A 22,966-nucleotide genomic window follows, 5' to 3' on the forward strand; every position below is an offset into this window, starting at 1 on the left:
TATTTTCGACAAAAATGGGGGTTGTGTGGCCATTGATCATCGACCAGAGGCTTGTACACTTCACCCCACAAATGTTTTCTAGCCATAGATCACAATCTTGGATTTCTCGTGGAGACCATTTGTTGGTCAAAAATTCGTAGGTGTTAGCCTTCAGTGTCATTGAAAATGGTCATTCATGGCTATTTTCGACAAAAATGGGGGTTGTGTCGCCATTGATCATCGACCAGAGGCTCGTACACCTCACCCCACATAAGTTTCCTTGCCATAGATCACATTCTTGGATTTCTGGTGGAGACCATTTCTTGGTCAAAAATTTGTAGGTGTTAGCCTTCGGTATTATTGAAAATGGTCGTTCATGGCTATTTTCGACAAAAATGGGGGTTGTGTGGCAATTGATCATCGACCAAAGGCTCATACACCTCACCCCACATATGTTTCCTTGCCATAGACTACATTCTTGGATTTCCGGTGGAGACCATTTCTTGGTCAAAAATCCATAGGTGTTAGCTTTCAGTGTCATTGAAAATGGTCGTTCATTGCTATTTTCGACAAAAATGGGGGTTGTGTGGCCATTGATCATCGACCAGAGGCTCGTACACTTCACCCCACATATGTTTTCTTGCTATAGATCACATTCTTAGATTTCTGGTGGAGACCATTTCTTGGTCAAAACTCTGTTGGTGTTAGCCTTCGTTATTATTGAAAATGGTCGTTCATGGCTATTTTCGACTAAAATGGGGGTTGTGTGGCCATTTATCATCGACCAGAGGCTCGTACACCTCACCCCACATATGTTTACTTGCCATAGATCACATTCTTGGATTTTTGGTGGAGACCATTTTTTGGTTAAAAATCCGTACGTGTTAGCCTTCGGTATTATTGAAAATGGTCATTTATGGCTATTTTCGTCTAAAATGGGGGTTGTGTGGCCATTGATCATCGACCAGAGGATCGTACACCTCACCCCACATATGTTTCCTTGCCATTTATCAGAATCTTGGATTTCTCGTGGATTCCATTTGTTGGTCAAAAATTCGTAGGTGTTAGCCTTCAGTGTTATTGATAATGGTCGTTCATGGCTATTTTCGACAAAGATGGGGGTTGTGTGGCCATTGATAATCGACCAGAGGCTGGTACACCTCACCCCACATATGTTTTCTTGCCATTGATCACATTCTTGGATTTCTGGTGGAGACCATTTCTTGGTCAAAAATCCGTAGGTGTTAGCTTTCGGTATTATTGAAAATGGTCGTTCAAGGCTATTTTCATCAAAAATGGGGGTTGTGTGGCCATTTATCATCGACCAGAGGCTCGTACACCTCACCCCACATATGTTTCCTTGCCGTAGAGCACACTCTTGGATTTCTGGTGGAGACCATTTCTTGGTCAAAAATTCGTACGTGTTAGCCTTCGGTATTATTGAAAATGGTCGTTCATGGCTATTTTCGACAAAATGGGGGTTGTGTGGCCATTGATCATCGACCAGAGGCTCGTACACCTCACCCACATATGTTTCCTTGCCGTAGATCACATTCTTGGATTTCTGGTGGAGACCATTTCTTGGTCAAAAATCCGTACGTGTTAGCCTTCGGTATTATTGAAAATGGTCGTTCATGGCTATTTTTGACAAAATAGAGGTTCTGTGGCCATTGATCATCGACCAGAGGCTCATACACCTCACCCCACATATGTTTCCTTGACATAGATCACATTCTTGGATTTCTGGTGGAGACCATTTCTTGGGCAAAAATCCGAATGTGTTAGCCTTCGGTATTATTGAAAATGGTCATTCATGGCTATTTTCGACAAAAATGGGGGTTGTGTGGCCATTTATCTTCAACCAGAGGCTCATACACCTCACTACACATATGTTTTATTGCCATAGATCACATTCTTGGATCTATGGTGGAAAATCCATAGGTGTTAGCCTTCAGTGTCATTGAAAATAGTCGTTCATGGCAATTTTCGACAAAAATGGGGGTTGTGTGGCCATTGATAATCGACCAGGGGCTCGTACACCTCACCCCACATATGTTTCCTTGCCATAGATCACATTCTTGGATTTCTGGTGGAGACCATTTCTTGGTCAAAAATCTGTAGGTGTTAGCCTTCGGTATTATTGAAAATGGTCGTTCATGGCTATTTTTGACAAAATAGAGGTTCTGTGGCCATTGATCATCGACCAGAGGCTCATACACCTCACCCCACATATGTTTCCTTGACATATATCACATTCTTGGATTTCTGGTGGAGACCATTTCTTGGGCAAAAATCCGAATGTGTTAGCCTTCGGTATTATTGAAAATGGTCATTCATGGCTATTTTCGACAAAAATGGGGGTTGTGTGGCCATTTATCTTCAACCAGAGGCTCATACACCTCACTACACATATGTTTTATTGCCATAGATCACATTCTTGGATCTATGGTGGAAAATCCATAGGTGTTAGCCTTCAGTGTCATTGAAAATAGTCGTTCATGGCAATTTTCGACAAAAATGGGGGTTGTGTGGCCATTGATAATCGACCAGGGGCTCGTACACCTCACCCCACATATGTTTCCTTGCCATAGATCACATTCTTGGATTTCTGGTGGAGACCATTTCTTGGTCAAAAATCTGTAGGTGTTAGCCTTCGGTATTATTGAAAATGGTCATTTATGGCTATTTTCGTCTAAAATGGGGGTTGTGTGGCCATTGATCATCGACCAGAGGATCGTACACCTCACCCCACATATGTTTCCTTGCCATTTATCAGAATCTTGGATTTCTCGTGGATTCCATTTGTTGGTCAAAAATTCGTAGGTGTTAGCCTTCAGTGTTATTGATAATGGTCGTTCATGGCTATTTTCGACAAAGATGGGGGTTGTGTGGCCATTGATAATCGACCAGAGGCTGGTACACCTCACCCCACATATGTTTTCTTGCCATTGATCACATTCTTGGATTTCTGGTGGAGACCATTTCTTGGTCAAAAATCCGTAGGTGTTAGCTTTCGGTATTATTGAAAATGGTCGTTCAAGGCTATTTTCATCAAAAATGGGGGTTGTGTGGCCATTTATCATCGACCAGAGGCTCGTACACCTCACCCCACATATGTTTCCTTGCCGTAGAGCACACTCTTGGATTTCTGGTGGAGACCATTTCTTGGTCAAAAATTCGTACGTGTTAGCCTTCGGTATTATTGAAAATGGTCGTTCATGGCTATTTTCGACAAAATGGGGGTTGTGTGGCCATTGATCATCGACCAGAGGCTCGTACACCTCACCCACATATGTTTCCTTGCCGTAGATCACATTCTTGGATTTCTGGTGGAGACCATTTCTTGGTCAAAAATCCGTACGTGTTAGCCTTCGGTATTATTGAAAATGGTCGTTCATGGCTATTTTTGACAAAATAGAGGTTCTGTGGCCATTGATCATCGACCAGAGGCTCATACACCTCACCCCACATATGTTTCCTTGACATAGATCACATTCTTGGATTTCTGGTGGAGACCATTTCTTGGGCAAAAATCCGAATGTGTTAGCCTTCGGTATTATTGAAAATGGTCATTCATGGCTATTTTCGACAAAAATGGGGGTTGTGTGGCCATTTATCTTCAACCAGAGGCTCATACACCTCACTACACATATGTTTTATTGCCATAGATCACATTCTTGGATCTATGGTGGAAAATCCATAGGTGTTAGCCTTCAGTGTCATTGAAAATAGTCGTTCATGGCAATTTTCGACAAAAATGGGGGTTGTGTGGCCATTGATAATCGACCAGGGGCTCGTACACCTCACCCCACATATGTTTCCTTGCCATAGATCACATTCTTGGATTTCTGGTGGAGACCATTTCTTGGTCAAAAATCTGTAGGTGTTAGCCTTCGGTATTATTGAAAATGGTCGTTCATGGCTATTTTCGAAAAAATGGGGGTTGTGTACCATTTATCATCGACCAGAGGCTCGTACACCTCACCCCACATATGTTTAATTGCCATAGATCACATTCTTGGATTTCTCGTGGAGACCATTTCTTGGTCAAAAATCCGTACGTGTTAGCCTTCAGTATTATTGAAAATGGTGGTTCATGGCTGTTTTCGAGAAAAATGGGGGTTGTGTGGCCATTGATCATCGACCAGAGGCTCGTACACCTCACCCCAAATATGTTTCCTTTCCATAGATCATATTCTTGGATTTCTGGTGGAGACGATTTCTTGGTCAAAAATCCGTAGGTGTTAGCCTTCGGAATTATTGAAAATGGTCGTTCATGGCTATTTTCGACAAAAATGGGGGTTGTGTGGCCATTGATCATCGACCAGAGGCTCGTACACCTCACCCCACATATGTTTCCTTGCCATAGATCACATTCTTGGATTTTTGGTGGAGACCATTTCTTGGTCAAAAATCCGTAGGTGTTAGCCTTCGGTATTATTGTAAATGGTCGTTCATGGCTATTTTCGACAAAAATGGGGGTTGTGTGGCCATTGATCATCGACCAGAGGCTCATACACCTCACCCCACATATGTTTCCTTGCCATAAATCACATTCTTGGATTTCTGGTGGAGACCATTTCTTGGTCAAAAATCCGTACGTGTTAGCCTTCAGTATTATTGAAAATGGTCATTCATGGCTATTTTCGACACAAATGGGGGTTGTGTGGCCATTGATCTTCGACCAGAGGCTCATACACATCACTACACATATGTTTCCTTGCCATAGATGACATTCTTGGGTTTATGGTGGAGACATTTCTTGGTAAAAAATTCATAGGTGTTAGCCTTCAGTGTCATTGAAAATGGTCGTTCATGGCTATTTTCGACAAAAATGGGGGTTGAGTGGCCATTGATCATCGACCAGAGGCTCGTACACTTCACCCCACATATGTTTTCTTGCCATAGATCACAATCTTGGATTTCTCGCGGAGACCATTTGTTGGTCAAAAATTCGTAGGTGTTAGCCTTCAGTGTCATTGAAAATGGTCATTCATGGCTATTTTCGACAAAAATGGGGGTTGTGTCGCCATTAATCATCAACCAGAGGCTCGTACACCTCACCCCACATAAGTTTCCTTGCCATAGATCACATTCTTGGATTTCTCGTGGAGACCATTTCTTGGTCAAAAATCCGTAGGTGTTAGCATTCGGTATTATTGAAAATGGTCGTTCATGGCTATTTTCGACAAAAATGGGGGTTGTGTGGCAATTGATCATCGACCAAAGGCTCATACACCTCACCCCACATATGTTTCCTTGCCATAGACCACATTCTTGGATTTCTGGTGGAGACCATTTCTTGGTCAAAAATCCATAGGTGTTAGCCTTCAGTGTCATTGAAAATAGTCGTTCATGGCAATTTTCGACAAAAATGGGGGTTGTGTGGCCATTGATAATCGACCAGGGGCTCGTACAGCTCACCCCACATATGTTTCCTTGCCATAGATCACATTCTTGGATTTTTGGTGGAGACCATTTCTTGGTCACAAATCCGTAGGTGTTAGCCTTCAGTATTATTGAAAATGGTCGTTCATGGATATTTTTGACAAAAATGGGGGTTGTGTGGCCATTTATCATCGACCAGAGGCTCGTGCACCTCACCCCACATATGTTTAATTGCCATAGATCACAATCTTTGATTTCTCGTGGAGACCATTTCTTGGGCAAAAATCCGTACGTGTTAGCCTTCGGTATTATTGAAAATGGTCGTTCATGGCTGTTTTCGACAAAAATGGGGGTTGTGTGGCCATTGATCATTGACCAGAGGCTTGTACACCTCAGCACAAATATGTTTCCTTGCCATAGATCATATTCTTGGATTTCTGGTGGAGACGATTTCTTGGTCAAAAATCCATAGGTGTTAGCCTTCAGAATTATTGAAAATGGTTGTTCATGGCTATTTTCAACAAAAATGGGGGTTGTGTGGCCATTGATCATCGATCAGAGGCTCCTACACCTCACCCCACATATGTTTCCTTGCCATAGATCACATTCTTGGATTTCTGGTGGAGACCATTTTTTGGTCAAAAATTCGTAGGTGTTAGCCTTCGATATTATTGTAAATGGTCGTTCATGGCTATTTTCGACAAAAATGGGGGTTGTGTGGCCATTGATCATCGACCAGAGGCTAATACACCTCACCCCACATATGTTTCCTTGCCATAGATAACATTCTTGAATTTCTGGTGGAGACCATTTCTTGGTCAAAAATCTGTACGTGTTAGCCTTCGGTATTATTGAAAATGGTCATTCATGGCTATTTTCGACACAAATGGGGGTTGTGTGGCCATTGATCTTCGACCAGAGGCTCATACACCTCACTACACATATGTTTCCTTGCCATAGATCACATTCTTGGATTTATGGTGGAGACCATTTCTTGGTCAAAAATCCATAGGTGTTAGCCTTCAGTGTCATTGAAAATGGTCGTTCATGGCTATTTTTGACAAAAATGGGGGTTGTGTGGCCATTGATTATCGACCAGAGGCTCGTACACTTCACCCAACATATGTTTTCTTGCCATAGATCACAATCTTGGATTTCTCGTGGAGACCATTTGTTGGTCAAAAATTCGTAGGTGTTAGCCTTCAGTGTCATTAAAAATGGTCATTCATGGCTATTTTCGACAAAAATGGGGGTTGTGTCACATTGATCATCGACCAGAGGCTCGTACACCTCACCCCACATAAGTTTCCTTGCCATAGATCACATTCTTGGATTTATGGTGGAGACCATTTCTTGGTCAAAAATCCGTAGGTGTTAGCCTTCGGTATTATTGAAAATAATCGTTCATGGCTATTTTCGACAAAATGGGGGTTGTGTGGCAATTGATCATCGACCAAAGGCTCATACACCTCACCCCACATATGTTTCCTTGCCATAGACCACATTCTTGGATTTTTGGTGGAGACCATTTCTTTGTCAAAAATCCATAGGTGTTAGCCTTCAGTGTCATTGAAAATGGTCGTTCATGGCTATTTTCGACAAAAATGGGGGTTGTGTGGTCATTGATCATCGACCAGAGGCTCGTACACTTCACCCCACATATGTTTTCTTGCTATAGATCACATTCTTGGATTTCTGGTGTGTTGGGACCATGCTTCGTCGCCGAAGGTCCTGCAAAAAGAAACAGCTTCAGCTGAACCTGCTTGAACATGATGCCGAAGACACCGTTCACAAAGCTTCGGAACTATTGCATATCCGAAGACGAAGGGTCGAACCGACTTAGAGATAAAATGACCTTTTAGCCTTCAAAGGTCTGAGTCATTGTTGTAAACTTTTATGAGGGGCATAATTGTAATTCCTCATGAGCTGTGTCCTGTGCCTATAAATAGTGAACAGTATCCCTTTACTGTTCACTCGGGAATTATTGCTTGTCAAGGCAAAGGTATAAATGTTCCTAAACGTCGTATTCAAATATCTTAAATTCATATAATAAAATATGTGAATGATGTCATTTATTCTCAATATATTTATCTTTAATGTTCCATGTTTAACTTTACTTTGTATTATCTTTATGAATTTAATTACGAAGGTGAAACCTTCGTAATTTTATGTTTGTGACCTTCGTCCGAAGTTCATTAAATCCTTGTGGAGATAATGCTTCGGCAGACGAAGGGCATTGATATTTAACATTTTTTGTTGCCTTGTTCTTAATTCAAAGCATTTGAGAACAAGTCCCCAACATTGGCGCCCACCTCCGGTGAACTCACTTCCACTTTTTTGAGCTGATGGCTTCATTCAACAATCAACTGGAGCTGCTTCGGCTCCGAAGCTGGTACTCCCAATAACAGGCGGTTCATGCTCAGAGCCAGCCAACAAGAAGCAGAAGGAGGAGGCACAGAGAAGGGTACAGCATGTCGGGGTGCAAGGACCCTTCATCAAGTCAAGATGGTCTCACATTCCGATTACCTTCTCTCAAGAGGATCTTCAACTCAAGGATTACCCACACAACGATGCTATGGCTATCTCTTGTATGATCAAAGTATTCCTGGTCCATAATGTTTTGGTTGATACAGGCAGCACAGCTGATATCATATTTGCTAAGGCCTTCAGACAGATGCAAGAGCCCGAGGACAAAATCCATGATGCCACACATCCCCTTTGTGGCTTCGGAGGAAGACAGATCGTAGCACTAGGAAAAATCACAATGCCAGTAACCTTCGGATTCATTAACAACACAAGAACTGAACAAATTGTATTTGATATTGTTGACATGGAATACCCTTACAATGTAATCATTGGTCGTGGTACTCTCAATGCCTTCGAAGCAATTCTTCATCCAGCTTATCTTTGCATGAAGATACCTTCGGACCAAGGGCCCATTGCTATTCATGGAAGTTAGGAAGCTGCCAGAAGGGTCGAAGGAAATTGGATAGATTCAAAAGCAATCCATAATATAGATGGAGCTGAAGCTTGTGAGCAATACAAGTTCAGAAGGGAAAAAGCTGCTTCGGCTGATCAGCCGAAGCCCATGCTCTTGTGTGAGGATATAGCAGAGCAGAAGCTGCTCTTGGGATCTCAACTGTCCGAAGAGCAGGAGAAAACCTTGATAAGGTTTTTGTTCAACAACAAAGATGTTTTTTCTTGGTCAGCTAATGATCTTTGCGGAGTCAACAGGGATGTTATTGAACACTCGCTCAATGTTGATCCATCCTTCAGACCCAGAAAGCAGAGGCTTCGGAAGATGTCTGATGACAAAGCCGAAGGTGCTCGGAATGAAGTGAAAAGACTCCTCAGTGACGGAGTTATCAAAGAGGTAAAATACCCAGAATGGTTGGCTAACACTGTTATGGTAAAGAAGGCCAATGGTAAACGGAGAATGTGTATCGATTTTACTGATCTCAATAAGGCCTGTCCGAAGGACGAGTTTCCATTGCAAAGGATAGATTCCTTAGTCGATGCAGCAGCTTCATCAGAGCTTATGAGTCTACTAGATTGCTATTCAGGCTATCACCAAATCTAGATGAAGAAGGAGGATGAACCGGAAACTAGCTTCATAACCCCTAGTGGAACATATTGTTACCTTCGGATGCCCGAGGGGCTTAAGAATGCTGGAGGAAGTTTCAGCAGAATGACAGCGAAGGTCCTCCATTCTCAGATAGGCAGGAATGTGCTAACTTATGTTGATGATATCATTGTAAAAAGCACGAAGCAAGATAATCACATTGCTGATCTGCAGGAGACCTTCGCTAATTTCAGACAAGCTGGTTTAAAGCTGAATCTAAAAAAATGTGTCTTCGGAGTGAAGAAGGGGAAATTTCTTGGTTGCCTAGTTTCAACAAAGGGAATTGAGGCTAATCCAAGCAAAATCGAAGCTATACTTCGAATGGAACCACCAAGTACAAAGAAGGGGGCTCAAAGATTGACAGGAAGGCTGGCATCTCTCAACAGATTCATATCTAGATCAGCAGAGAGAAATTTACCATTTTTCGAAGTGCTGAAGTCAGCCGAAGTTTTTCAATGGGGACCAGTCCAGCAGAGAGCCTTCGAAGAACTGAAGCAATACTTGATAGATCTAACAACACTAACTCCACCAACGCCAGGGGCTCCTTTGTTATTATATGTGGCAGCTTCGCACTCAGCGGTAAGTGCAGCACTTGTCCAGGAGAAGCTTGAAGGTCAAGTCAAGAAGCAGGCCCCAATATATTTTGTATCTGAAGTTCTTAGTTTATCAAAGAAAAATTATACAGAATTGGAGAAAGTACTGTATGCTGTTTTGATGGCCTCCAGGAAGCTTTGGCATTATTTTCAAGCTTACAACATAATTGTTCCTTCTTCACAACCTTTGAAGGATATTATGAGAAACCGAGAAGCTACTGGAAGGATTGGAAAATGGGCTGCAGAGCTCAATGAATTTTGTATTGATTATGTCCACAGATCTTCGATTCAGTCCCAAGCGTTGGCAGACTTCATTGCTGACTGGACGCCAGGGGCTCAGGAGGAAGAAACGAATAAAGATGTCGAAGCATGGACAGTGTTTTGCGATGGGTCTTGGGGAACCTTCGGAGCAGGAGCAGCTGCTGTGTTGGTTTCACCTTCCAAGGTTAAAACTTGTTATGCGGCAAGACTTGATTTCAGTTGTACAAACAATATTGCTGAATACGAAGCCCTGCTCTTGGGTCTTCGGAAGTTAAAGGCAATGGGGATCAGAAGGGCCATTCTAAAAACTGATTCCCAAGTTATTTCTGGTCATGTTGACAAGAGCTATAAAGCAAGAGATCCGAAGCTTGAAAAATATCTAGATACAGTCCGAAGGATAGAGGCTTCCTTTGAAGTATTCTCTGTTAAAAATATTCCTCGTGGAGAAAATGAATATGCTGATTTATTGGCCAAGTCAGCAGCACAGGGGCTGCCTTTACCTTCAGAAGTATTTTTCGAAACAATAAAAGCACCTTCGGTCGAGTTTTTGAAAGAGCGGTCCTCAATATATCCCCTGTCTATAGTGAAGATTGGAGAACTGAAATCATCTCTTTCCTTCAGGGTAATTTTCTTTCAGACGACGAAGCTTACAACAAAAGAATAGAAGCAAGAGCTCGACCATATGTCATAATGAAGGGGAGTTGTACAAGCGTGGGGTCTGTTCCCCGTTGCTCAAGTGTTTATCCAGATCCGAAGGTATAGAATTAATGAAGGAATTACACGCAGGCCTGTGTGGATCTCACATTGGATCTAGGCCTTTGCTTGGGAAAGTTTTTCGTCAAGGATTTTTTTGGCCAAAGGCAGCTTTGGATGCAGCGGATTTAGTCCAAAAGTGCGAAGGTTGTCAGAAATGTGCAAGAGATCAAAAACAACCTTCGTCTTTAACTCAATTAATACAACCCACTTGGCCGTTGCAAAGGTGGGGCCTTGACTTACTAAGTCCATTACCACCAGCACAGAGAAACTTAAGATATGTTGTAGTGGCAGTGGAATATTTTTCCAAGTGGATTGAGGCAAAGCCGCTAGCCACAATAACTTCAGTTACTATTCAAAAGTTTTTCTAGCAAAATATTGTTTGTCGCTTCGGAGTGCCGAAGGCCGTTACTATGGATAATGGGACACAGTTTGATTCTGAAGCTTTCAGAGAATTTTGTGATCAAATTGGCACGAAGATCCATTTTGCATCAGTTCGACATCCGGAGTCAAACGGACTTGTCGAACGAGCTAACGGGATCATAATGACAGGAATAATGAAGTCAATCTTCAATCAGCCCAGAGGAAAGTGGCCAGACGAGTTAATTAAAGTGGTGTGGAGCCATAACACAACCATGTCAAGATCAACAGGTTTTACGCCTTTCAAACTATTGTTTGGGGATGAAGCAATAACCCCGGAAGAGGCCAAAGCAGGATCAATAAGAACGGTAACTTCGGCAGAAGGTGAAGACGAAGCTGATTGCTCTGTGGAAATAGATGTTATAGAAGGGATCAGACTTCAGGCTATGGAAAACATCAATAAATATCAAGCCGAAACAATAAAATGGCGTGACAGAAAGGTTAAGCTGAAGAACATTGAACCAGGACATCTGGTGCTTCGGAGAGTAGCTAACCCTGAGACAGTGGGCAAGTTACAGCTGAAGTGGGAAGGACCTTTTTTGGTAGTATCTTCGTCAAGACCCGGTTCCTATAGATTGAAGGATATGGACGGCAACGACATCCCTATGTCATGGAATGCGGATGAGCTTCGGCGATATTATGTTTAATTTGATGTAATTTTTTCTATTCTTTTTTGTGGCACCCTTTTCCTTTCCAAAGGGGGAGAAAGGTTTTTAATGGGGCCACAACATGTAATTTTTCTTTCCTTACTTCGATTCTATAAAAGTGATATCCCCCAAAAAATGTAAATGTAAATGCCAAAGGAAAAGAAAAGAAAACAGGAAGAAGCTCAAAAGTCGTTCCTAAGGGAATGATGAGCTTACAGCGAAAAGTCAACGCTGATTCCGCTGAAAGTAAAAGGCGAATAAGCTCCTAAGGGAGGCTTATAGCAAAAAGTCAACGCTGATTCCTCTGAAAGTAAAAGGCGAAGAAGCTCCTAAGGGAGGCTTACAGCGAAAAGTCAACGCTGATACATTGAAAAGTAAACGATGAAGCTGAAAAAGTGAAAAGATTTGAATCATTCCCAATATTCATCTCCACAATACATTTCATCATATCATTTGCATTCATAAACATTCATTTAGACATATATAGAATCATCATCATATCACACAAAAAAGTTAGGCGCTTCGGCAATGAGGAAAGACTTCGAACAAGGAAATTTTTTTTATGCTTCGTTATGTACGAAAAGAAGGGAAGGTGTTTTTCGCCTTCGGCTCAAAAAGAAGTTTCGTCCACAACAAAGCAGATTGTACACGGATAGCGGAAACAAAATATATTACAAGGTATGTACAAATTTACATGAGTTTTTCCATAATAATATTACAAAAGTCTCTCCAGAATTTTTGCAGGAAAAAATATTGTAGCAACTGTCAAGCTTCAGCTTCGTCATACTTCAGCTTTGTTATACTTCAGCTTCGTCATCCTACGAATATTGAAGAGCAGAATAAGAAAGGTGCAAATTTCAAGGAAAAGGTAAAAGTAACAAATATAAGCTTCTTACCGGCTTAAGATGGCTTCGAGCTTCGTCACCCGCCATTTTCCGCCCGCCATTTACCCAAATCTGGGTCATAAATCTATTCCCGATACTTCGGGCTAGGCTTGGAATATCTATCAGATCTGATGATGATAAGCTGAAGTTGGGCCTATTAACAATCTTTCCATGCGTGCAGCCAGCCTTCAGAAAAGCGGTAGCTGTGCCCCGAGAAGCTACCAGGGCGCAGAAGTCAGCATGGCCACCAATAACTTCATCAAGAGCATCAACCTCGCCTTCAATATATTCTAATGTGCTGGGCAAGTTTTCGGCTGAAGGTGTAAATTTTTCAGAGCTGGCTCCAATAGAATGAAACACATCCTTCAGCCGCTGCACGCATCGGCTGCCGAAGCTTAGGCATTTCTCTTGAAGCTCCATCAAGGATTTTTGCAAATTTGAATTCTTTTCCATCTCAGTTTTAAGACTTGCTTCAAGGTGTTTCTTCTCCTGCTCAGATTTTTCTAGTTGTTTGAGCAATTCATCCTTTAAACTGTTATTCTCGGCTTGGACCTCAGCCAAGGAGCCTTCCATAGACTGAATAACAAAGTCTTTCTTTTCTAATGCACCTTCGTGTTCTTTAGTCATGATTTCAAGGTCCTGGATGGTGAAGTCCTTCTTTTTCAGAACAGCTTTGTAATCTTCAACTTTTTCTTCCAAATCTTTGATGATAGTTTTGGTCTTCTCTTCTTCGAGATCTTGTTGCATTTTTAGAACCTTACTCAATAGTATACTCTGCCAAAATAATCTTCGTCAGTAAATGACCTAAAACATAAATAAAATAATAATAATAAAATTTGTTACCTTAAAATTAGCATAGAGCAGGCTTCCGGCGATATGGTGTCGTTGATATCTGCAGAGGTCAGCTTCTAGTTTCGGTAGGCCAACCCTTTTGGAGAGGGTTCTAACAACGCTTTTTTCGAAGGCATCTTAGCTTCCCTTCGTTGACCCCACCAAATAGCGTAGCCCCTGGCTTATACCCGCAAGATATGGCATATTTTTTTCAACTCTTCTTTTTCGGCGCCTTTTAGCTCTTGTCCAAGCAAATCTTGAAAGTTAAAATTTTCCTCTTCTAAAGTGTCATCGATCTGCTCCTTTCCCTTTCCAGTTGCCGTGGTTACCGCAGCCACAGCAGCTTCTTCCTCAGCCATTTTCAGGAGAATATTGTCAATAACTTCAAGGGTGGTTTCGAGATTCGAACCTTCTGTGGTCCCACCTTCGGCCCCAGCAGCTTCGGCGTCGCCGGTTTCAGCTTCGGTAGTTTCCACTCTGGAAGCTTCGGCTGCGGCGCCTTCAGCTTCAGCGGTCTCGACAAAAGCAATTTTTGACACTGTCGCCGGTGGCGGCGTCTGATGAATCACATCTTCTATTTGAATAATTCTTCGTTTTTTCGGTGGTGCAGGACTTTCTTCTGCCGAAGCTGCTTTATCCTTCTGAAAAAACTTCATCAGTTCCGGCGCCAGCGGACTTAGCTTGACAGGCAAGGGTTCAGTCATTACCTTCATAATCTCTTCTACTTCGGCAGCAGAAGGTGTTGCAGGAGTGTCTTCTTCTCGAACCAACGTTTTTGGTTCTGGAGATGCAGTTTTCCTTTTTCTTGCAGCGGCCACCTTCGGCTCAAGGCTCAACTTTTCAGGACTCAGCTTTTCAGAAATCTCCTTTTTCTTTTTTGTCACTTTGGTACTTTCTTCGTCAACGGCACTGGCAATTCTTTTTCTCTTCGGGCTGCCAGCATCTCCGCCCAGTCGCCCATAGTCAGGATATTCAAAGCCTATAGCATCAAGTACTCTATTTAGCCTTCGTTTCGGCCGGGTACCGAAGGCTGCTGTCATCAATTGGTCCTCTTTTTTAGAATAATTTCCAAGAATTTCAGTACTCATTATTTCGATTGTATCGAGCCATTCTTGGCAGGGTGCCTTAAAATATTTCTTGAATTTATAATGATAGGGTAGTCGGACAAGCTCCCCCTCTTTCTTCTCTCCTTTAAGCTTCGGCATAGCCCATTCCTTCATAGTTGGAAATACTTTGAAAGCCAGAAATTCCTGCACCAAATCCTTGGTGCCAATGTGCTCTGCAATAGTTCTGAATTCAGCCAACGTCGTTTGGGTTGGACCTTCTGGTGTCATATTGCACTGAGGTCGGGTTTCTCCGAAGATTAGTTCAAGCGGACTCTATACAAGCTTCTCCTTGTCGTCATCAACTTTGACGTAGAACCATTCTGATTTCCAGCCTGCCGGCCACTTGCTTCGATAGCTGATCACAGGAAATTTTGTAGTTTTCCGATATGCAAAGTTGTAACAACCAAAATTTTCATGTAGCCCATCCTTTCTGGCCTTAGTTTGGTAGTGTAGCTCGTGTACTCGGCAGAAACCTTCGGCAAATGGCTCCACTGCTTGGCTTCGGAGAGCCCAAATATAAACACTAAGCCTAACAATAGCGTTAGGAGTTAGTTGGTGAAAATAGATCCCAAATTTTTCAGCACATCGGCAATCATCCTATTCAAAGGAAATCTCAAACCAGCCTTGAGGAAACTCTTAAAAATCACTATTTCATCTTTTTGTGGCTTCGGGGTAATTTCTTCTCCACCAAAGCGAATCATCTTTTTCTCATCTTCGCTGAAGTAGCCCGACTTCACCATCTTTGGGAAATCAGCCTTCGAGATAGTTGACTTCCCGAAGTCCAGATGACTAGGCTTGCTCGGTACTGCGATATTGTAATCATCGTCAGTACCAGCCTCCTCAATATCTGCTTGTTCTGCTTCAGCAGCAGGGGTGTCTTCTGATGTCATCAATCCAGATCGCTTCATCGCTTCAGAGATAGGAACAGTTTCCGCACCTTCGGCTTCGTCCCCCTCGCGCTCAACGCTAGCAGTAGAGCGCACTCTGGCCATTCAATTTTGAATTTCTTGAAAAGTTTCTTGGAAAATAATAACCTTCTCTTTCGAAGCTATTTTTCTGACGAAGCAAACACCAATTTGGAGCTTCGTTCGAATGCGGAAATCAAGCTTCGGCTATGGTTAAAAATTTTGGCAGCAAAACAGTGCAATAACAATGAATGTTGTGGTAACTTCACACAAACCCGTCTGTTTATATAGCGCTGCAGGTAAGAAGGTGAATCGTCAGGATTTTTACACCAGGCAAACAGTTGCTCGCACCCGCTGAACAGTGGGCCGCAAAAATCAGAACAGTGAACCTGCATGGTGGGACCGCTACACGCTCGAAAGTTGTATCGTTTCTCGACAACGAGCTCAGGGAAGGTGTTTTTCGGACCTTCGGCTTCCTGAAGCCTAAGAGACTTTTTTCACGGATCAAGCTCGTTACGAAAAACGATCTAGCACCACGAAGGGGCTACTGTTGGGACCATGCTTCGTCGCCGAAGGTCCTGCAAAAAGAAATAGCTTCATCTGAACCTGCTTGAACATGATGCCGAAGACACCGTTCACAAAGCTTCGGAACTACATCATATCCGAAGACGAAGGGTCGAACCGACTTAGAGATAAAATGACCTTTTAGCCTTCAAAGGTCCGAGTCATTGTTGTAAACTTTTATGAGGGGCATAATTGTAATTCCTCATGAGCTGTGTCCTGTGCCTATAAATAGTGAACAGTATCCCTTTACTGTTCACGCATTCCTGTAATTGCTAACGCATCACTCGGGAATTATTGCTTGTCAAGGCAAAGGTATAAATGTACCTAAACGTCGTATTCAAATATCTTAAATTCATATAATAAAATATGTGAATGATGTCATTTATTCTCAATATATTTATCTTTAATGTTCCATGTTTAACTTTACTTTGTATTATCTTTATGAATTTAATTACGAAGGTGAAACCTTCGTAATTTTATGTTCGTGACCTTCGTCCGAAGTTCATTAAATCCTTGTGGAGATAATGCTTCGGCGGACGAAGGGCATTGATATTTAACATTTTATGTTGCCTTGTTCTTAATTCAAAGCATTTGAGAACAAGTCCCCAACATGGTGGAGACCATTTCTTGGTCAAAAATCTGTTGGTGTTAGCCTTCGATATTATTGAAAATGGTCGTTCATGGCTATTTTCGACTAAAATGGGGGTTGTGTGGCCATTTATCATCGACCAGAGGCTCGTACACCTCACCCCACATATGTTTACTTGCCATAGATCACATTCTTGGATTTCTGGTGGAGACCATTTCTTGGTTAAAAATTCGTACGTGTTAGCCTTCGGTATTATTGAAAATGGTCATTTATGGCTATTTTCGACAAAAATGGGGGTTGTGTAGCCATTGATTATCGACCAGAGGCTCGTACACCTCACCCCACATATGTTTCCTTGCCATAGATCACATTCTTGGATTTCTGGTGGTGACCATTTCTTGGTCAAAAATCCGTAGGTGTTAGCCTTCGGTATTATTGAAAATGGTCGTTCATAGCTATTTTCGACAAAAATGGGGGTTGTGTGGCCATTGATCATCGACCAAAGGCTCATACACCTCACCCCACATATGTTTCCTTGCCATAGACCACATTCTTGGATTTCTGGTGGAGACCATTTGTTGGTCAAAAATCCGTAGGTGTTAGCCTTCGGTATTATTGAAAATGGTCGTTCATGGTATTTTCATCAAAAATGGGTGTTGTGTGGCCATTTATCATCAACCAGAGGCTCGTACACCTCACCCCACATATGTTTCCTTGCCATAGATCACATTCTTGGATTTCTAGTGGAGACCATTTCTTGGTCAAAAATTCGTACGTGTTAGCCTTCGGTATTATTGAAAATGGTCGTGGTCGTTCATGGCTATTTTCGACAAAATGGGGGTTGTGTGGCCATTGATCATCGACCTGAGGCTCGTACACCTCACCCACATATGTTTCCTTGCCGTAGATCACATTCTTGGATTTCTGGTGGAGAACATTTCTTGGTCAAAAATCCGTACGTGTTAGCCTTCGGTATTATTGAAAATGGTCGTTCATGGCTATTTTCGACAAAATAGAGGTTCTGTGGCCATTGATCATCGACCAGAGGCTCATACACCTCACCCACATATGTTTACTTGCCGTAGATCACATTCTTGGATTTCTGGTGGAGACCATTTCTTGGGCAAAAACCTGAATGTGTTAGCCTTCGGTATTATTGAAAATGGTTATTCATGGCTATTTTCGACAAAAATGGGGGTTGTGTGGCCATTTATCTTCAACCAGACGCTCATACACCTCACTACACATATGTTTTCTTGCCATAGATCACATTCTTGGATCTATGGTGGAGACCAGTTCTTGGTCAAAAATCCATAAGTGTTAGCCTTCATTGTCATTGAAAATAGTCGTTCATGGCTATTTTCGACAATAATGGGGATTGTGTGGCCATTGATAATCGACCAGAGGCTCATACACCTCACCCCACATATGTTTCCTTGCCATAGATCACATTCTTGGATTTCTGGTGGAGACCATTTCTTGGTCAAAATTCCGTAGGTGTTAGCCTTCGGTATTATTGAAAATGGTCGTTCATGGCTATTTTCGACAAAAATGGGGGTTGTGTGGCCATTGATCATCGACCAGAGGCTCGTACACCTCACCCCACATATGTTTTATTGCCATAGATCAAAATCTTGGATTTCTCGTGGAGACCATTTCTTGGTCAAAAATCCGTACGTGTTAGCCTTCGGTATTATTGAAAATGGTCGTTCATGGCTATTTTCGACAAAAATGGGGGTTGTGTGGCCATTGATCATCGACCAGAGGCTCGTACACCTCACCCGACATATAATTCCTTGCCATAGATCATATTCTTGGATTTCTGGTGGAGACGATTTCTTGGTCAAAAATCCGTAGGTGTTAGCCTTCGGTATTATTGAAAATGGTCGTTCATGGCTCTTTTCGACAAAAATGGGGGTTCTGTGGCCATTGATCATCGACCAGAGGCTCGTACACCTCACCCCACATATGTTTCCTTGCCATAGATCAAATTCATGGATTTCTGGTGGAGACCATTTCTTGGTAAAAAATCCGTAGGTGTTAGCCTTCGATATTATTGTAAATGGTCATTCATGGCTATTTTCGATAAAAATGGGGGTTGTGTGGCCATTGATCATCGACCAGAGGCTCATACACCTCACCCCACATATGTTTCCATGCCATAGATCACATTCTTGGATTTCTGGTGGAGACCATTTCCTGGTCAAAAATCTGTAGGTGTTAGCCTCTTGTATTATTGAAAATGGTCGTTCATGGCTATTTTGATAAAAAATGGGGGTTGTATGGCCATTTATCATCGACCAGAGGCTCGTACACCTCACCCCACATATGTTTCTTGCCATAGATCACATTCTTGGATTTCTGGTGGTGACCATTTCTTGGTCAAAAATTCGTACGTGTTAGCCTTCGGTATTATTGAAAATGGTCGTTCATGGCTATTTTCGAAAAAATGGGGGTTGTGTGGCCATTGATCATCGACCAGAGGCTCGTACACCTCACCCCACATATGTTTCCTTGCCATAGATCACATTCTTGGATTTCTGGTGGAAACCATTTCTTGGGAAAAATCCGAATGTGTTAGCCTTTGGTATTTTTGAAAATGGTCATTCATGGCTATTTTCGATAAAAATGGGGGTTGTTTCGCCATTGATCTTCGACCAGAGGCTCATACACCTCACTACACATATGTTTCCTTGCCTTATATCACATTCTTGGATTTATGGTGGAGACCATTTCTTGGTCAAAAATCCATAGGTGTTAGCGTTCAGTGTCATTGAAAATGGTCGTTCATGGCTATTTTCGACAAAATAGAGGTTCTGTAGCCATTGATCATCGACGAGAGGGTCATACACCTCACCCCACATATGTTTCCTTGCCATAGATCACATTCTTGGATTTCTGGTGGAGACCATTTCTTGGTCAAAAATCCGTAGGTGTTAGCCTTCGGTATTATTGAAAATGGTCATTCATGGCTATTTTCGACAAAAATGGGGGTTGTGTGGCCATTTATCTTCAACCAGAGCCTCATACACCTCACTACACATATGTTTTCTTGCCATATATTACATTCTTGGATCTATGGTGGAGACCAGTTCTTGGTCAAAAATCCGTAGGTGTTAGCCTTCAGTGTCATTGAAAATAATCGTTCATGGCTATTTTCGACAAAAATGGGGGTTGTGTGGCCATTGATAATCGACTAGAGGCTCGTACACCTCACCCCACAAATGTTTCCTTGCCATAGATCACATTTTTGGATTTCTGGTGGAGACCATTTCTTGGTCAAAAATGAGCGACCATTTTCAACAATACAAGAGGCTAACACCTATGAATTTTTGACAAAGAAATGGTCTCCACCAGAAATCCAAGAATGTGATTTATGGTAAGGAAACATATGTGGGGTGAGGTGTACGAGCCTCTGGTCGATGATCAATGGCCACACAACCCCCATTTTTGTCGAAAATAGCCATGAACGACTATTTTCAATAATACCGATGGCTAACACCTACGGATATTTGACCAAGAAACGGTCTCCACCAGAAATCCAAGAATGTGATCTATGGCAAGGAAACATATGTGGGGTGAGGTGTACGAGCCTCTGGTCGATGATCAATGGCCACACAACCCCCATTTTTGTCGAATATAGCCATGAACGACCATTTTCAATAATACAGAAGGCTAACACCTACGGATTTTTGACCAAGAAATCGTCTCCACCAGAAATTCAAGAATATTATCTATGGCAAGGAAACATATGTGGGGTGAGGTGTACGAGCCTCTGGTCGATGATCAATGGCCACACAACCCCCATTTTTGTCGAAACTAGCCATGAACGACCATTTTCAATAATACAGAAGGCTAACACGTACGGATTTTTGACCAAGAAATGGTCTCCACGAGAAATCCAAGATTGTGATCTATGGTACTGAAACATATGTGAGGTGAGGTGTACGAGCCTCTGGTCGAAGATAAATGGCCACACAACCCCCATTTTTGTCGAAAATAGCCATGAACGACCATTTTCAATAATACCGAAGGCTAACACATACGGATTTTTGACCAAGAAATGGTCTCCACCAGAAATCCAAGAATGTGATCTATGGCAAGGAAACATTTGTGGGGTGAGGTGTACGAGCCTCTGGTCGATTATCAATGGCCACACAACCCCCATTTTTGTCGAAAATAGCCATGAACGACTATTTTCAATGACACTGAAGGCTAACACCTACAGATTTTTGACCAAGAACTGGTCTCCACCATAGATCCAAGAATGTGATATATGGCAAGAAAACATATGTGTAGTGAGGTGTATGAGCCTCTGGTTGAAGATAAATGGCCACACAACCCCCATTTTTGTCGAAAATAGCCATGAATGACCATTTTCAATAATACCGAAGGCTAACACCTACGGATTTTTGACCAAGAAATGGTCTCCACCAGAAATCCAAGAATGTGTTCTATGGCAAGGAAACATATGTGGGGTGAGGTGTATGAGCCTCTGGTCGATGATCAATGGCCACAGAACCTCTATTTTGTCGAAAATAGCCATGAACGACCATTTTCAATGACACTGAAGGCTAACACCTATGGATTTTTGACCAAGAAATGGTCTCCACCATAAATCCAAGTATGTGATATATGGCAAGGAAACATATATGTAGTGCGGTGTATGAGCCTCTGGTCGAAGATCAATGGCGAAACAACACCCATTTTTATCGAAAATAGCCATGAATGACCATTTTCAAAAATACCGAAGGTTAACACATTCGGATTTTTGCCCAAGAAATGGTCTCCACCAGAAATCCAAGAATGTGATCTATGGCAAGGAAACATATGTGGGGTGAGGTGTACGAGCCTCTGGTCGATGATCAATGGCCACACAACCCCCATTTTGTCGAAAATAGACATGAACGACCATTTTCAATAATACCGAAGGCTAACACGTACGAATTTTTGACCAAGAAATGGTCTCCACCAGAAATCCAAAAATGTGATCTATGGCAAGAAACATATGTGGGGTGAGGTGTACGAGCCTCTGGTCGATGATAAATGGCCATACAAACCCCATTTTTATCAAAATAGCCATAAGCGACCATTTTCAATAATACCAGAGGCTAACACCTATAGATTTTTGACCAAGAAATGGCCTCCACCAGAAATCCAAGAATGTGATCTATGGCAAGAAAACATATGTGGGGTGAGGTATGAGCCTCTGGTCGATGATCAATGGCCACAAAACCCCCATTTTTGTCGAAAATAGCCATGAACGACCATTTACAATAATATCGAAGGCTAACACCTACGGATTTTTGACCAAGAAATGGTCTCCACCAGAAATCCAAGAATTTGATCTATGGCAAGGAAACATATGTGGGGTGAGGTGTACGAGCCTCTGGTCGATGATCAATGGCCACACAACCCCCATTTTTGTCGAAAATAGCCATGAACGACCATTTTCAATAATACCAAAGGCTAACACCTACGGATTTTTTACCAAGAAATCGTCTCCACCAGAAATCCAAGAATATGATCTATGGCAAGGAATTATATGTCGGGTGAGGTGTACGAGCCTGTTGTCAATGATCAATGGCCACACAACCCCCATTTTTGTCGAAAATAGCCATAAACGACCTTTTTCAATAATACCGAAGGCTAACACGTACGGATTTTTGACCAAGAAATGGTCTCCACGAGAAATCCAAGATTTTGATCTATGGCAATAAAACATATGTGGGGTGAGGTGTACGATCCTCTGGAAGATGATCAATGGCCACACAACCCCCATTTTTGTCGAAAATAGCCATGAACGACCATTTTCAATGATACCGAAGGCTAACACTTACGGATTTTTGACCAAGAAATGGTCTCCACCAGAAATCCAAGAATGTGATCTATGGCAAGGAAACATATGTGGGGTGAGGTGTACGAGCCTCTGGTCGATTATCAATGGCCACACAACCCCCATTATTGTCGAAAATAGCCATGAACGACTATTTTCAATGACACTGAAGGCTAACACCTATGGATTTTTGACCAAGAACTGGTCTCCACCATAGATCCAAGAATGTGATCTATGGCAAGAAAACATATGTGTAGTGAGGTATATGAGCCTCTGGTTGAAGATAAATGGCCACACAACCCCCATTTTTGTCGAAAATAGCCATGAATAACCATTTTCAATAATACCAAAGGCTAACACATTCGGATTTTTGCCCAAGAAATGGTCTCCACCAGAAATCCAAGAATGTGATCTACGGCAAGGAAACATATGTGGGTGAGGTGTATGAGCCTCTGGTCGATGATCAATGGCCACAGAACCTCTATTTTGTCGAAAATAGCCATGAACGACCATTTTCAATAATACCGAAGGTTAACACGTACGGATTTTTGACCAAGAAATGGTCTCCACCAGAAATCCAAGAATGTG

Source organism: Zea mays, chromosome 7 (genome assembly GCF_902167145.1).
Source record: "Zea mays cultivar B73 chromosome 7, Zm-B73-REFERENCE-NAM-5.0, whole genome shotgun sequence".
NCBI lineage: Eukaryota > Viridiplantae > Streptophyta > Magnoliopsida > Poales > Poaceae > Zea > Zea mays.